The sequence below is a fragment of the Ovis canadensis genome, chromosome X, assembly GCF_042477335.2.
Source record: "Ovis canadensis isolate MfBH-ARS-UI-01 breed Bighorn chromosome X, ARS-UI_OviCan_v2, whole genome shotgun sequence".
NCBI classification, from domain to species: Eukaryota; Metazoa; Chordata; class Mammalia; order Artiodactyla; family Bovidae; genus Ovis; species Ovis canadensis.
The window spans coordinates 99,657,439-99,673,837 of record NC_091727.1 but is presented as its reverse complement, the minus strand read 5'-3'; the positions used below and the strand labels follow the sequence as shown (position 1 = coordinate 99,673,837).

The 16,399-nt window shown below is 40.1% G+C and overlaps 1 pseudogene; it reads left to right on the top strand.

The window, feature by feature from the left end:
* LOC138930821 (protein shisa-2 homolog) overlaps nt 1–12,511 on the top strand; it is a 43,262-nt pseudogene extending 30,751 nt beyond the window's left edge.
* Nucleotides 12,512–16,399: the final 3,888 nt, after the last annotated feature.

Sequence of the window (16,399 nt, the reverse complement as noted above, 5' to 3'; positions counted from 1 at the left end):
TCTTGTAGACAACATATATAGTGGTCTTGTTTTTGTATCCATTCAGCCAGTCTTTGTCTTTTGGTTGGGGCATTCAACCCATTTACATTTAAGGTAATTATTGATAAATATGATCCCATTGCCATTTACTTTGTTGTTTTGGGTTTGAGTTTATACACCCTTTCTGTGTTTCCTGTCTAGAGAAGATCCTTTAGCATTTGTTGGAGAGCTGGTTTGGTGGTGCTGACTTTTCTCAGCTTTTGCTTGTCTGTAAAGCTTTTGATTTCTTCTTCATATTCGAATGAGATCCTTGCTGGGTACAGTAATCTGGGCTCTTGGTTTTTCTCTTTCATCACTTTAAGTATGTCCTGCCATTCCTTCTGGCCTGAAGAGTTTCTACTGAATGATCAGCTGTTATCCTTATGGAATCCCCTTGGGTGTTATTTGTTGTTTTTCCCTTGCTGCTTTTGATATTTGTTCTTTGTGTTTGATCTTCGTTAATTTGCTTAATATGTGTCTTGGGGTGTTTTGCCTTGGGTATATCCTGTTTTGGACTCTCTGGGCTTCTTGGACTTGGGTGACTATTTCCTTCCCCATTTTAGGGAAGTTTTCAACTATTATCTTCTCAAGGATTTTCTCATGGTCTTTCTTTTTGTCTTCTTTTTCTGGGACTCCTGTGATTCGAATGTTGGGATGTTTAACATTGTCCCAGAGGTCTCTGAGGTTGTCCTGATTTCTTTTAATTCTTTTTTCTTTTGTGCTCTCTGCTTCATTTATTTCTGCCATTCTATCTTCCACCTTACTTATCCTATCTTCTGCCTCAATTATTCTTACTCTTGGTTCCCTCCATAGTATTTTTGATCACACTTATTGCATTATTCATTATATATTGACTCGTATTTATTTCTTCTATGTCCTTGTTAAACATTTCTTGCATCTTCTCAATCCTTGTCTCCAGGCTATTTATCTATAACTCCCTTTTGTTTTCAAGATTTTGGACCATTTTCAGAAGCATTATTCTGAATTCTTTATCAGGTAGATTCCCTGTCTCTTCCTCTTTTGTTTGGTTTGGTGGGCATTTATCCTGTTTCTTTACCTGCTGAGTATTTCTCTGCCTTTTCATCTTGTTTATATTGCTGTGTTTAGGGTGGCCTTCCCGTATTCTGGCAGTTTGTGGTTCCTCTTTATTGTGGAGGTTCCTCGTTGTGGGTGGGGTTGGACAGGTGGCTTGTCAAGGTTTCCTGGTTAGGGAAGCTTGTGTCCGTGTTCTGGTGGGTGGAGCTGGATGTCTTCTCTCTGGAGTACAATGAAGTGTCCAGTAGTAAGTTTTGAGATGTCATGTCAGTGGATTTGGTGTGACTTTGGGCAGCCTGTATATTGAAGCTCAGGGCTATGTTCCTGTGTTGTTGGAGAATTTGCATGGTATGTCATGCTCTGGAAGTTGTTGGCCCTTGGGTGGTGCTTGGTTTCAGTGTAGGTATGGAGGCTTTTGATGAATTCTTTTTGATTAATGTTCCCTGGAGTCAGTTCTCTGGTGTTCTCAGGTTTTGAACTTAAGCCTCCTGCCTCTGGTTTTCAGTCTTATTCTTACAGTAGCCTTAAGACTTCTCCATCTATACGGCACTGATGATAAAACATCTAGGTTAATAATGAAAAGTTTCTCCACAGTGAGGGACACCTGGAAAGGTTCACAGAGTTACATGGAGAAGAGAAGAGGGAGGAGGGAGATAGAGGTGACCAGGAATCAAAAGGGGAATCAAAGGGGGAGAGAGCAAGCTAGCCAGTAATCACTTCCCTGTGTGCTCTCCATAGTCTGGATCCCTCAGAGATGTTCACAGATTTACACAGAGAAGAAAAGAGGGAGGAAGGAAACAGAGGTGGCCAGGAGCATAAAAGGGGGAATCAAGAGGAAAGAGACAGATCCAGCCAGTAATCAGTTCTCTAAGTGTTCTCCACAGCCCAGAACACACAAAAAGATTCACAAAGTTGGGTAGAGAAGAGAAAGGGGATGGAGGAGATAGAGGTGACCTGATGGAGAAAAATGAGTCAAAAGGGGGAGAGAGAAATCAAGCCAGTAATCTCACACCTAATAAAAATGCATACTGAAGATTGGGTTCTTAAAGGTACAAAATTGATAACAAATAACAAAAATCAAAGATTAAAAATCTAGTGTAGAGGTTAGAGTCTCAAAAATACAATATCAAAAAACAAAGTCACAAAATTTATAAAATATACATATGAAGTTTGCTTTAAAAATTGGATCTTTTTTTTTGCAAGGTAATAGTGGGTTATAAAAATGAAAATTAAAGGAGAAATAGATAACTTAAAAATAAAAAAAATTTTAATTAAAAAATGATAATAGTAAAAATATATCTAGGACTTTCTCTGGAGCTGTTGTGGACAGTGTGGGGTCAGTTCATTTTCTTTTTTAAAATAAATTTATTTACTTTATTGGAAGTTAATTACTTTACAATATTGTATTGGTTTTCCCATTCATTTTCAAATAGTTCCTTGATCCGGCTTATACTTCTCAAGATCTATAGGCCCCTTCCTATGTAGTTGATGCTAACTACAGGGTTTTAATCTATTGCACCTGTCACTTCCAAAGTGGTTCCCTCTGTTTATTTTAGCTTCTTCTGTTTGCTGGTCTCTTCAGGGTCTAATTTCTGCCCTGACACGAGAGGGTGGTGGTGGTCACTTTTTTAGGCTCACTTGTTCAGTTATGCTCTGGGGAGGGAGGAATACTGCAAACAAATATCACTGGCATGTGTGGGGAGTGTTTACAGTGTTTCAGCCGCACTGGGTTTGCCCCCGCTCACAGCGTGTGTGCTTTCATGGTCTACACTTCTCAGGCTCTAGGTTGCTCTGCTGGGAACTGTCTGAGGCAGACCCTGGGTTGCGTGCACTTCCCAGGTCTAAGCCACTCAGGTTCAGGTTGTCAGGTACTCCACAAAGGCGCAGACTCGGTTGGGCCTGCGTTTTGTGCCCTTCCCAGGTCCGAGCAGCTCAGGTGACCAGGTGCTTGGTGAGCACAGTAACCCCCAGTTGGAGGGTGCATCTTATTGCCTCCCCTGTCCCAGCTGCTCAGTTTTCTGGGTGTAGAACAGGCACGCCTTCTCAGGTGGGCCATGTGTCTCTTCTGGGGAGCTGATCTCTGGCTGCAACCCTCCTGGTGGATGTCAACTATCCAGAATCCCAAGAAGTCTTGGTTAGCAATGAAGCCTGCTTGCAGTTTGGTTGAGGATGCCTCTCTGGGGCCGTGATTGCCCCTTTCCAGCTCTGGCTGCCCTTGCCTGCCTGTCTCTGGCAGGGGATGGGCCAGCCTGCAGCCGGTTAGCTCTGCTCAGTCCTTTGTTCTGTGAGTGGGCCTGGCAGTGTCTTAGGTTAGGGCTTTTTGTGGCATAGCTATCCCACAGTCTGGGTTGCTATCTCAAGTTAGTTCCCTCAGATTGCCCTCAGGGCATTCAGGCCCAGTCCTTACCCTAAGCAGTGCAGCCCGTGCCTCCCTGTCCAGCTCCCACTTGCTAGTGGTGGATGAGAGTGTCGAAGCTGCTTCTCTGCTGGGAGTTGCCATTAGGCATGTAATCTGTGTGTTTTATTTATTTATTTTTCCTCCCAGTTATGTTGCCCTCTGAGATTCTAAGCCTCACCACAGACCCACCAGTGAGAATGTTTCCTGGTGTTTGGAAACTTCTCTCTTTTTAAAGACTCCCTTCCTGGGATGGATCTCCATCCTTACCTCTTTTGTCTCTCTTTTTATCTTTTATATTTTGCCCTACCTCCTTTCAAAGACATTGGGCTGCCTTTCTGGGTGCCTGATTTCCTCTGCCAGCATTCAGAAGTTGTTTGTGGAATTTGCTCAGTATTCAAATGTTCTTTCGATGAATTTGTGGGGGAGAAAGTAGTCTTCCAATTCTATTCCTTTGCCGTCTTAGGACTGCCCCCGTCTCTGCTTTTAAATATACTGTCTAGGTTGGTCATAACTTTCCTTCCAAAGAGCAAGTGTCTTTAATTTCATGGCTGCAATCACCATCCACAGTGATTTTGGAGCCCCCCAAAATAAAGTCATCCACTGCATCCACTGTTTCTCCATCTATTTGCCAAGAATGATGCGACCGGATGCCATGATCTTAGTTTTCTGAATGTTGAGCTTTAAGCCAACTCACCTAGAGCCGGACATCCTGGACTGTGAAGTCAGGTGGGCCTTAGGAAGCATCACTATGAACAAAGCTAGTAGAGGTGATGGAATTCCAGTTGAGCTATTTCAAATCCTAAAAGATGATGCTGTGAAAGTGCTACACTCAATATGTCAGCAAATTTGGAAAACTCAGTAGTGGCCACAGGACTGGAAAAGGTCAGTTTTCATTCCAATCCCTAAGAAAGGCAACGCCAAAGAATGCTCAAACTACCGCACAATTGCACTCATCTCACATGCTAGCAAAGTAATGCTCAAAATTATCCAAGCCAGGCTTCAGCAGTCCATGAACTGTGAACTTCCTGATGTTCAAGCTGGTTTTAGAAAAGGCAGAGGAACCAGAGATCAAATTGCCAACATCTGCTGGATCATCGTAAAAGCAAGAGAGTTCCAGAAAAACATCTATTTCTGCTTTTTTTTTACTATGTCAAAGCCTTTGACTGTGTGGCTCACAATAAACTGTGGAAAATTCTGAAAGAGATGGGAATACTGGACCACCTGACCTGCCTCTTGAGAAACCTGTATGCAGGTCAGGAAGCAACAGTTAGAACTGGACATGGAACAGTAAACTGGTTCCAAATAGGAAAAGGAGTACGTCAAGGCTGTATATTGTCACCCTGCTTATTTAACTTATATGCAGAGTACATCATGAGAAACGCTGGGCTGGAAGAAGCACAAGCTGAAATCAAGATTGCCAGGAGAAATATCAATAACCTCAGATATGCAGATGACACCACCCTTATGGCAGAAAGTGAAGAAGAACTAAAGAGCCTCTTGATGAAAGTGAAAGAGGAGAGTGAAAAAGTTGGCTTAAAGCTCAACATAAATTTTAGGGGGACACAAACCTTCAATCCATAACAGCAGTACATTATGTTCACCTTACGACAAAAAAAATCACAAGGCATACTATAAGGCTGAAAACATAGCTCAAAGAGATTGAACAAGCATCAGAACCAAAGTCAGATATGGCAGAAATGTTGGAAGACTGTGGTTAATATGTAAGGACTTCAGTGGAAAAAGTAGATAATAGGGAAGAACAGGTAGATAATGTAAGCAGAGAGATGGGAATTCTAAAAAAAAGAAAAGATAGTGATAAAAACAGTGTAACAGAAAGAACAATTTTGATGGGCTCATTAATAGATTAGATATAGCTGAGAAAATAATTTCTGAACTTGATGATGAGAGAACAGAAACTTCCAAAACTGAAAAATAGAAAAAAGACTGAAAAAACCTAGAATGGAATAGCCAAGAACTGTAGGACAACTACAAGTGGCATAACATATATGTACTGGAATATCAAAAAGAAAAGAAAGGGAAAATAACAAGCAATATTTGAAATAATAATGACTGAGATTTTCCCCAAAATTAATGTCAGATGCTAAATCACAGATATAGGAAGCTCAAAGAACACCAAATGAGATAAATGCCAAATAACAATCACACATATGCATATCATATTCAAACTGCAGAGAATATAAAGGAAAAATCATGAAAGAAGCCATAGTTTAAAAATACTTTACCTATAGAGAAGTAAACATAAGACTTATAATGATTTCTTCTCAGAAACCATGCAAGCAAGAAGAGATTGGTTTGAAATACTTAAAATGTTGAGGAAAGAAAAACACTTGTCTAGAATTCTGTACTCTACAAAATTATTCTTCAAAAGTGAAGGAGAAATACTTTCTCATACAAACAAAAATTGAAATTTGTCATCAGTAGATGTGCCTCATAATAAATGTTAAGAGAACATTTTCAGAGAGAAGGAAAATTGTATAGATCAGAAACTCTATATAAAGAAAGAGCATTGCAGAAAGAATATGAGAAGGTAAAATAAAACCTTTTATTTTTCTTATCAATTGATCTAACAGAAAATAGCTTGCTCAAAATAAAAAAAATAACAACAATGTATTTGATTCTGTATGCTTATGTATAAGCAAAATGAATGACAGCAATGATAAATTTGGAAAGAAGGAATTAGGAATATTTTATATATGATACTTATACTGTGGATTAGTTATAAATGTATATTGCATACTCTACGGCAACCTCTAAAAAAGTTTTTTTTAAAAAGGAATATAACTGATATACTAAGAAAAGATGGAAAACAAAATAATAAAATGCTCAATTATACTAAGTCTCCTACATGTGAACCTTCAAATTGCAAACTTTCAAAGATGCAAATGTGCATTCCATTAACCTCAGGTATGAGTGAAATTGCAGCTTACACTCCATCTCCTATTGCTGATGCTCTTTCAGCTCTACCCTTTCTGATCTCCCCTCCCTTCTCCATCCAATAATTCTTCTTGCCTGTTCACTGGATGCCAACCCCTCTATGCCCTCTATGCAGTGATCATGGTGGTGTAGATATCTCTTCAAAGTTATGATTTCAGTTCCTTTGGATATATACCCAAAAGTGGAATTGCTGAACCTTTTGTAGTTTTATACCAAGTCCCCTATATACAAATGAGTTTCATTCTGAGAGTGAGTTTGTTAAGTCCAATTTGTCCATAAGCTGAACAAAGTTAGCTTAGGTACCCAACTAACACAAACAGCAACATAGTACTGTACTATACTAGGTTAATAGTACTTTTCACACAACTAATACCTAAAAAAACAAACACAAACATAAAAAGAAAAGATGTTTAATCTTACAGTACAGCACCTTGAAAAGTACAGTAATACGTACAACTGATCAATGGATAGAGAAAATGTGCTTATACATACAATGGACTATTACTCAGCCTTAAAAAGGAAATTCTGCCATTTATGATAACATATATAAATCTGAAGGACATTATGCTTAGAGGAATAAACCAGACACAGGACAAATATTACATGATCCCATTTATGTGAGGAATCTAAAACTTATCAACAGAGGAATGGATAAAGAGGATGTGGTACATATATACAATGCAGTATTACTCAGTCATAAAAAAGAGCAAACAATGCTATTTGCAGCAACATGAATGGTCCTAGAGATTGTCATACTCAGTGAAGTAAGTCAGAAACAGAAAGACAAATATCATATGATATCACTTATATGTTGTTCAGTTGCTAAGTCATGTCTGACTGCGACCCCATGAACTGCAGCACACCAGGCTTCCCTGTCCTTCATTATCTCCCGGAGTTTGCTCAAATTCATGTCCATTGAGTTGGTGATGCTATCTAACCATCTCATCCTCTGCCACCACCTTCTCATTTTGCTTATGTAAGAAATCTTAAAAAAAAGTATAAATGAACTTATTTATAAAACAGAAGTAGAGTAATAAATGTAGAAAACAAACTAATGGTTACTTCTTAATATGCTGTCAAGGTTTGTCATAGCTTTCCTTCCAAGGAGCAAGTGTCTTTTAATTTCATGGCTACAGTTACTGTTTGCAGTAATTTTGGAGCCCAAGAAAATAAAATCTGTCATTGCTTCCACTTTTTCCCCATCTATTTGCCATGAAGTGATGGGACCAGATGCCATGATCTTAGGTTTTTGAATGTTGAGTTTTAAGCTAGCTTTTTCACTCTCCTCTTTCACTCTCATCAAGAGGCTCTTTAGTTCCTTTTCACTTTCTGCCATAAGGGTGTTATCATCTGCATATCTGAGGTTGTTGCTATTTCTCCCATCAATCTTGATTCTAGCTTGTGATTCATTCAGCTCTTCATTGTATATATGCCTAACAACAGACTGCCAAAATACATGGGATGAAAACTGATAGAATTGCAAGGAGAAATAGATGAATTTCACTATTTTATTTTATTATTTTTAAAACATTTATTTCTTTATTTGCCTGCATCAGGTCTTAGTTGTGGTGCATGAGATCTTGGTTGCTGCATGTGAGATCTTTCATTGCAGTGCATGGGCTCTTTTTTGTGCTAAGCAGGCTCGATAGTTGCAGTGTGCCAGCTTAGTTACCCTGCGGTGTGTGGGATCTTAGTTCCTTGACCAGGGATCAAACTCAATGTGTCCTGCATTGGAACATGGATCCTTAACCACTGGACCACCAGGGTAGTCCTGAGAATCCACTCTTGGAAACTTCAGCCTAACTCTATTAGGAATGGACAGATTCAGCAGGCAGAAAATTAGTGAGGACATAATTGAACTCAACAGCACCATCAGTCAATTGGATATAATTGACATCTATTGAGTACTTTACCCAGCAAGAACAGATAACATATTCTTCTCAAGCTCACGTAGAACATCACCAAAATTAACTGTTAATACAGTTTGGGCCATAAAACATAATTTAACCAATTTAAAAGAATAGATATTATATAATGTTTATTCTCAGATAACCACAATGGAATTAAAATAGAAGTCAATAACAGAGAGCAGAAAATCTCCAAAATACTTGGAGATTAAATAATACACTTCTAAGTAACACAGACAGACCTCAAGAGAAATTAAAAAACATTTTGAATTAAACAAAAAGGAAAATACAACCTATCAAATTTTGAGGGGTTCTGTGAAAACATTGGTTAGAGGGAAATTTATAGCATTGAATGCATGTATTAGAAAATAAGAAAGATTTAAAATCAATAATCTAAGTTTCCATTTTAGGAAACTACAAAAAAAAAAAGCAAATGAAATTCCATGTAAGCAAAAGAAAAGAAATAATAAAAATTAGAGCAGCTACCTGTGGCTGATTCATGTTGATATATGGTAGAAATCAGCACAATATTGTAAAGGAGTTATCTTCCAATAAAAAATAAATAAAAACAAAAAAATTAGAGCAGAAATCAATGAAATTGAAAACAGGAAATCAATAGAGAACATCAATGGAAACAACAGTTAGTTCTTCAGAAAGAGCAATAAATTGATAAACATTAGGCAGGCTAAGAAAAATAGAAGACACACATTGCTAATATAAAGAATGAAAGAAGGGACATCACCACAGATCTTATGGACATTAAATGCATAATAAAAGAATATTGTTAACAACTAGATGCCCATAAGGGCTTCCTTGGTGACTCTGTGGTAAAGAATCTGCCTGCCAATGCAGGAGATGCAAGTTTGATACCTGGGTCGGGAAGATCCTCTGGAGAAGGAAATGGCCCATTCCAGTATTCTTGCCTGGGAAATCCCATGGACTGTGCAGCCTGGAGGGCTATAATCCATAGGGTCACAAAAGAGTCAGACATGACTAAACAACAATGACAGATACCCACAAATTTGGTAACCTAGATGAAATCAATCAATTCCTTGAAAGAAATTCAACTGCCAGTACTCATACAAGAAGAAGTAGGCAATATGAATAGACTGATTTCTATTAAAGAAATTGAATCAATACTTAATAAACTTTAAACAAAAAGCACTAAACCCAGATGGGTTTACTGGTGAATTCTATTTCACATTTAAGGAAGAAATTATACCAATTCTCTACAATCTCTTTCAGAAGAGAGAAGCAGAGGAAATGCTTGCTAACTCATTTCATGAGACCAGTATTACCATTAATACTGACATCAGAGAAGACATTATAAGAAAAAAAACTACAGATCAATAATTCTTAAGAACATTAAAAAATCCACAGCAAAATATTAGCAAATTGAATAAAAACTATAAAAAAAGAATTATATACCATAGCCAGTTGGAATTTATCCCAGATAGCTAAGGCTGGTTCAACATTCAGAAACCAACTAATGTAATTCACAAAGCAACAGACTAAAGAAGAAAAATCAAATGATTATATCAATAGATGTGTAAAAAGTACTTGGCAAAATCCAATGCTCATTCATGACTGTTAGTAAGCCAGAAATAAAAGGGAATTTCCTCAACTTAATAAAGAACTTCTGCAAAAACCCTGCAGCTAACATCATGCAGCTGTGAGAAACTCAAAGCTTTTCTGCAATGATAAAGAACAAGGCAAGGATGTTGCCTCTTATCACTGCTTTTCAACATCATACTGGAAGTCCTAGCTAATTCAATAAGACAAGAAAAGGAAATAAGAGGCATATAAACTGAGAAGCATGAAATCAAAACTGTCTTTATTTGCAGATGACATGATTGTCTATATAGAAATTCTGAAAGAATTGCACGGGGATGACCCAGAGAGATGTTATGGGGAGGGAGGTGGGAGGGGGGTTCATGTTTGGGAAGGCATGTACACCCGTGGTGGATTCACGTCAATGTATGGCAAAACCAATACAGTATTGTGTAAAGTAAAATAAAAAAAAAAAAGAATTGACCAAAAAACCCCTTCTGGAACTAATAAACCAAGATTGAAGGATAAAGTTAATATACAAAGTCAATTTCTTTCCTATATGCTAGAAAAGGACAGGTGGAATTTGAAATAAAAGGCAGACTACTATTTACATCAGTTCAGTTCAGTTGCTCAGTTGTGTCCGACTCTTTGCGACTCCATGAATCGCAGCACTCCAGGCCTCCCTGTCCATCACCATCTCCCAGAGTTCACTCAAACTCATGTCCATCAAGTCGGTGATGCCATCCAGCCATCTCATCCTCTGTCATCCCCTTCTCCTCCTGCCCCCAACCCCTCCCAGCATTAGAGTCTTTCCAATGAGTCAACTCTTTGCATGAGGTGGCCAAAGTACTGGAGTTTCAGCTTTAGCATCATTCCTTCCAAAGAACACCCAGGGCTGATCTCCTTTAGAAGGGACTGATTGGATCTCCTTGCAGTCCAAGGGATTCTCAAGAGTCTTTTCCAACACCACAGTTCAAAAGCATCAATTCTTCGGTGCTCAGCTTTCTTCACAGTCCAACTCTCACATCCATACATGACCACTGGAAAAACCATAGCCTTGACTAGACGGACCTTTGTGGCAAAGTAATGTCTCTGCTTTTGAATATGCTATCTAGGTTGGTCATAACTTTCCTTCCAAGGAGTAAGCGTCTTTTAATTTCATGGCTATAGTCACCACCTGCAGTGATTTTGGAGCCCCCAAAAATAAAGTTTGACACTATTTCCACTGTTCCCCCATCTATTTCCCATGAAGTGATGGGACCAGATGCCATGATCGTTTTCTGAATGTTGAGCTTTAAGCCAACTTTTTCACTCTCCTCTTTCACTTTCATCAAGAGGCTCTTTAGTTCTTCTTCACTTTCTGCCATAAGGGTGGTGTCATCTGCATGTCTGAGGTTGTTGATATTTCTCCTGGCAATCTTGATTCCAGCTTGTGCTTCTTCCAGCCCAGTGTTTCTCATGATGTACTCTGCATATAAGTTAAATAAGCAAGGTGACAATATACAGCCTTGACATACTCCTTTTCCTATTTGGAACCAGTCTGTTGTTCCATGTCCAGTTCTAACTGTTGCTAACTCAATTAAACTATTTATATAAGCACCCTCAAAAATGGAAAACTTTAGGTATAAATTTAAAAATGGTGCTAGAGGTCCCTGTTGAGCTGGCTAAGACTTTCTACAAGTCACACCAATGTACAAAATCCCTATGATGTACATGTGCATGATCTATATATAAAGAAAACTACAAAACTCTGATATAGGATATTAAGGAAGAACTAAATAAATGGAGAGATATTCCATGTCCATGGATAGGAAGACTCAATATTGTCATGATGTCAGTTCTTCACAACTTCATCTGTAGGTTCAATGTATCAATAGTAATCCCAGTCAAAATCCCAGAAAGTTATTTTGTCGATATTGACAAACTGATTTTAAAATTTATATGGAGAGGCAAAAGATCCAGAACAGCCAACTTAATATTGAAGGGGAAGAACAAAATCAGAGGACTGACACTACACAACTTCATGACCTATAAATTATGTATACCAACAGGGCGCTGGTGAGCCTGACTGTGTGGACAAAGATGGCCCCGGTGGCTCGGCAGTCCCCATCTATGTGCACTTCCTCATTGTCGGGTTGGTGTTTCTTGCCTTCATCATCTTGGGATCCCTTGTGGCTGCCTGCTGCTGCAGATGCCTCTGGCCCAAGCAGGAGCCTCAGCAGAGCCGAGCCCCGGGAAGACCCCGCCTGATGGAGACTATCCTCATGATCCTAAGTTCCAGCACCTCCCGGGGCTCCTCCTCCCACCAGTCCTGCACAGCCACCAGCTCCAGCACCAACTCAGGGGATCGGGTGCCAGACCAGGTCCCAGACCAACTGTTGCTTGCCTGAGGGCACCGTGAACAATGTGTATGTGGACATGCCCACTAAATTCTCTATGCTCAACTGCCAGCAGGCCACCCAGATCGTGCCCCATCGAGGGCAGTACCTCCATCCCCCCTTCGTGGGGTATGCTGCAGCCAGACTCGGTGCCCATGACCCTAGTGCCCCCATTCCTGGACTGGCTGCAGACAGGCTACAGGCAGATCCAGGCTCCCTTCCCTCACACTAACAGCAAACAGAAGATGAACCCAACAGTGACCTTGTAATGCAGAGTGTGGCTGGGGGCCTGGACCAGACAGAGGCGAGTGGGAACTGTGGGCTTGGGAAGGATTCTAGCTTGGAAGTCCGTGCCTGTCAGTGGTGTTTATGGCATGATTCTGCTGGATGGCTTAATTTGCCCCCAAACTGTATGAAAACATCTTTCTCCAAATGAGTGTTTCTAAATATGTTTTGGGCTTCCCTGGTAGCTTAGCTGTAAGTAATCTGTCTGCAATGCAGGAGACCCCAGTTTATTTCTGGGTCAGGAAGATCCCCTGGAGAAGGGATAGGCTACCCACTCCAGTATTCCTGGGCTTCCCTGGTGGCTCAACTGGTAAAGAATCTGCTTGCAATGAGGGAGACCCGGGTTTGATCCCTGGGTTGGAAGATCTCCTGGAGGAAGGCATGGCAATCCACTACAGTATTCCTGCCTGGGGAATCCCATGGACAGGGGAGCCTGGTGAGCTACAGTCCACAGGGTCGCAAATAGTCAGACAAGACTGAGTGAGTAAGCACAGCAACACTTTTTATAAACCAGCACAAATATCCTCAGCAAGATGTTCTCTTCTCTTTCACCAACATTTCATTCCACCTCTGCTCTAGCAAACCCATTCCTTTCCTGTCCATATATAGGGAAAGTTATTTCTGTCTTTTGTCTCTTGACCTAGGCATTCTCTCTAATCAGAACATCCTATTCTTTTAACCTCTCTATGCCATTTCTTCTCTTTAACCATCTTTATTATAACATTCAGTTCAGTCACTTAATTGTGTCCGACTCTTTGAGACCCCATGGACTGCAGCACGCCAGGTCTCTCTGTCCATCACCAAATACCAGAGTTTACCCAAACTCATGTCTGTTGAGTCAGTGATGCCAGCCACCCATCTCATCCTCTGTGGTCCCCTTCTCCTCCTGCCTTCAATCTTTCCCAGAATCAGGGTCTTTTCAAATGAGTCAGCTCTTCGCATCAGGTGGCCAAAGTATTGGAGTTTCAGCTTCAACATCAGTCCTTCCAATGAACACTCAGGACTGATCTCCTTTAGGATGGACTGGTTGGATCTCCTTGCAGTCCAAGGGGCTCTCAAAAGTCTTCTCCAACACCACAGTTCAAAAGCATCATTTTTCAGCACTCAGCTTTCTTCATAGTCCAACTCTCACATCCATACATGACTACTGGAAAAAAAAACATAGCCTTGACTAGATGGACCTTTGTTGGCAAAATAATGTCTCTGCTTTTTAATATGCTGTCTAGGTTGGTCATAACTTTTCTCCCAAGGAGTAAGTGTCTTTAAACTTCATGGCTTCAGTCACCATCTGCAGTGATTTTGGAGCCCCCCAAAAATAAGGTCAGCCACTGTGTCCACTGTTTCGCCATCTGTTTGCCATGAAGTGATGGGACTGGCTGCCATGATCTTAGTTTTCTGAATGTTGAGCTTTAAGCCAACTTTTTCCCTCTCCTCTTTCACTTTCATCAAGAGGCTCTTTAGTTCTTTTTCACTTTCTGCCATAAGGGTGGTGTCATCTGCCTATTTGAGGTTACTGATATTTCTCCCAGCAATCTTGAGTCCAGCTTGTGCCTCATCCAGCCCAGCGTTTCTCATGATGTACTCTGTATATAAATTAAATAAGCAGGGTGACAATATACAGCCTTGACGTACTCCTTTTCCTATTTGGAAATAGTCTGTTGTTCCATGTCCAGTTCCAACTGCTGCTTTCTGACCTGCATAGAGATTTCTCAAGAACCAGGTCAGGTGGTCTGGTATTACCATCTCTATCAGAATTTTCCACAGTTTATTGTCATCCACACAGTCAAAGGCTTTGGCATAGTCAATAAAGCAGAAATAGATGTTTTTCTGGAACTCTCTTGCTTTCTCAATGATCCAGCGGATGTTCGCAATTTGATCTCTGGTTCCTCTGCTTTTTCTAAAACCAGTTTGAACATCTGGAAGCTCACGGTTCACGTATTGCTGAAACCTGGCTTGGAGAATTTTGAGCATTACTTTGCTAGCATGTGAGAAGAGTGCAATTGTGCGGTAGTTTGAACATTCTTTGGCATTGCCTTTCTTAGGGATTGGAATGAAAACTGAACTTTTCCAGTCCTGTGGCCACTGCTGAGTTTTCCAAATTTGCTGACATATTGAGTGTAGCACTTTCACAGCATCATCTTTTAGGATTTGAAATAGCTCAAGTGGAATTCCATCACTTCCACTAGCTTTGTTCATAGTGATGCTTCCTAAGGCCCACTTGACTTCACATTCCAGGATTTCTGGCTCTAGGTGAGTGATCACACCATCGTGATTATCTGGGTCATGAAGATCTTCTTTGTATAGTTCTGTGTATTCTTCCCACCTCTTCTTAATATCTTCTGCTTCTGTTAGGTCCATACCACTTCTGTCGTTTATTGTGCCCATCTTTGCGTGAAATGTTCCCTTGGTATCTCTAATTTTCTTGAAGAGATCTCTAGTCTTTCCCATTCTATTGTTTTCCTCTATTTCTTTGCATTGATCACTGAGGAAGGCTTTCTTATCTCTCCTTGCTATTCTTTGAAACCCTGCATTCAAATGGATATATCTTTCCTTTTCTCCCTTGCTTTTGGCTTCTCTTCTTTTCACAGCTATTTGTAAGGCCTCCTCAGACAGCCATTTTGCTTTTTTGTATTTCTTTTTTCTTGGAGATGGTCTTGCTCCCTGTTTCCTGTACAATATCATGAACCTCTGTCCATAGTTCATCAGGCACTCTATCAGATCTAGTCCCTTAAATCTATTTTTCACTTCCACTGTATAATCATTAGGGATTTGATTTAGGTCATACCTGAATGGTCTAGTGGCTTTCCCTACTTTCTTGAATTTGAGCCTGAATTTGGCAATAAGGAGTTCATGATCTGAGCCACAGTCAGCTCCTGGTCTTGTTTTTGCTGACTGTATAGAGCTTCTCCATCTTTGGCTGCAAAGAATATAATCGGTCTGATTTCGGTGTTGGCCATCTGGTGATATCCATGTGTAGAGTTTTCTCTTGTGTTGTTGGAAGAGGGTGTTTGCTATGACCAGTGCATTCTCTTGGCAAAACTCTATTAGCCTTTGCCCTGCTTCATTCTGTACTCCAAGGCCGAATTTACCTCTTAGTCCAAGCGTTTCTTGACTTCCTACTTTTGCAACCCAGTCCCCTATAATGAAAAGGACATCTTTTTTGGGTGTTAGTTCTAAAAAGTCTTGTAGTTCTTCATAAAACCATTCAACTTCAGCTTCTTCACCGTTATTGGTTGGGGCATAGACTTGGATTACCATGATATTGAATGGTTTGTCTTGGATACGAACAGAGATCATTCTGTCGTTTTTGAGATTGCATCAAAGTACTGCATTTCAGACTCTTATAGACTATGATGGCTACTCCATTTCTTCTAAGGGATTCTTGCCCATAGTAGTAGATATAATGGTCATCTGAATTAAATTCACCCATTCTAGTCCATTTGAGTTTGCTGATTCCTAAAATGTCGATGTTCACTCTTACCATCTCCTGTTTGACCACTTCCAATTTGCCTTCATTCATGGACCTAACATTCCAGGTTCCTATGCAATATTGCTCTTAACAGCATCAGACCTTGCTTCTATCACCAGTGACATCCACAACTAGGTGTTGTTTTTGCTTTGGCTCTGTCTCTTCATTCTTTCTGGAGTTATTTCTCCACTCTTCTCCAGTAGCATATTGGGCACCTACCAACCTGGGAAGTTCATTTTTCAGTGTCCTATCATTTTGCCTTTTCATGCTGTTCTTGGGGTTCTCAAGGCAAGAATACTGAAGTGGTTTGCCATTCCCTTCTCCAGTGCACCACGTTTTGTCAGAGCTCAAGCTTACTTCATTTAGGAAATCTTCTCTGATTAATTCCTATCAACTCTCACTA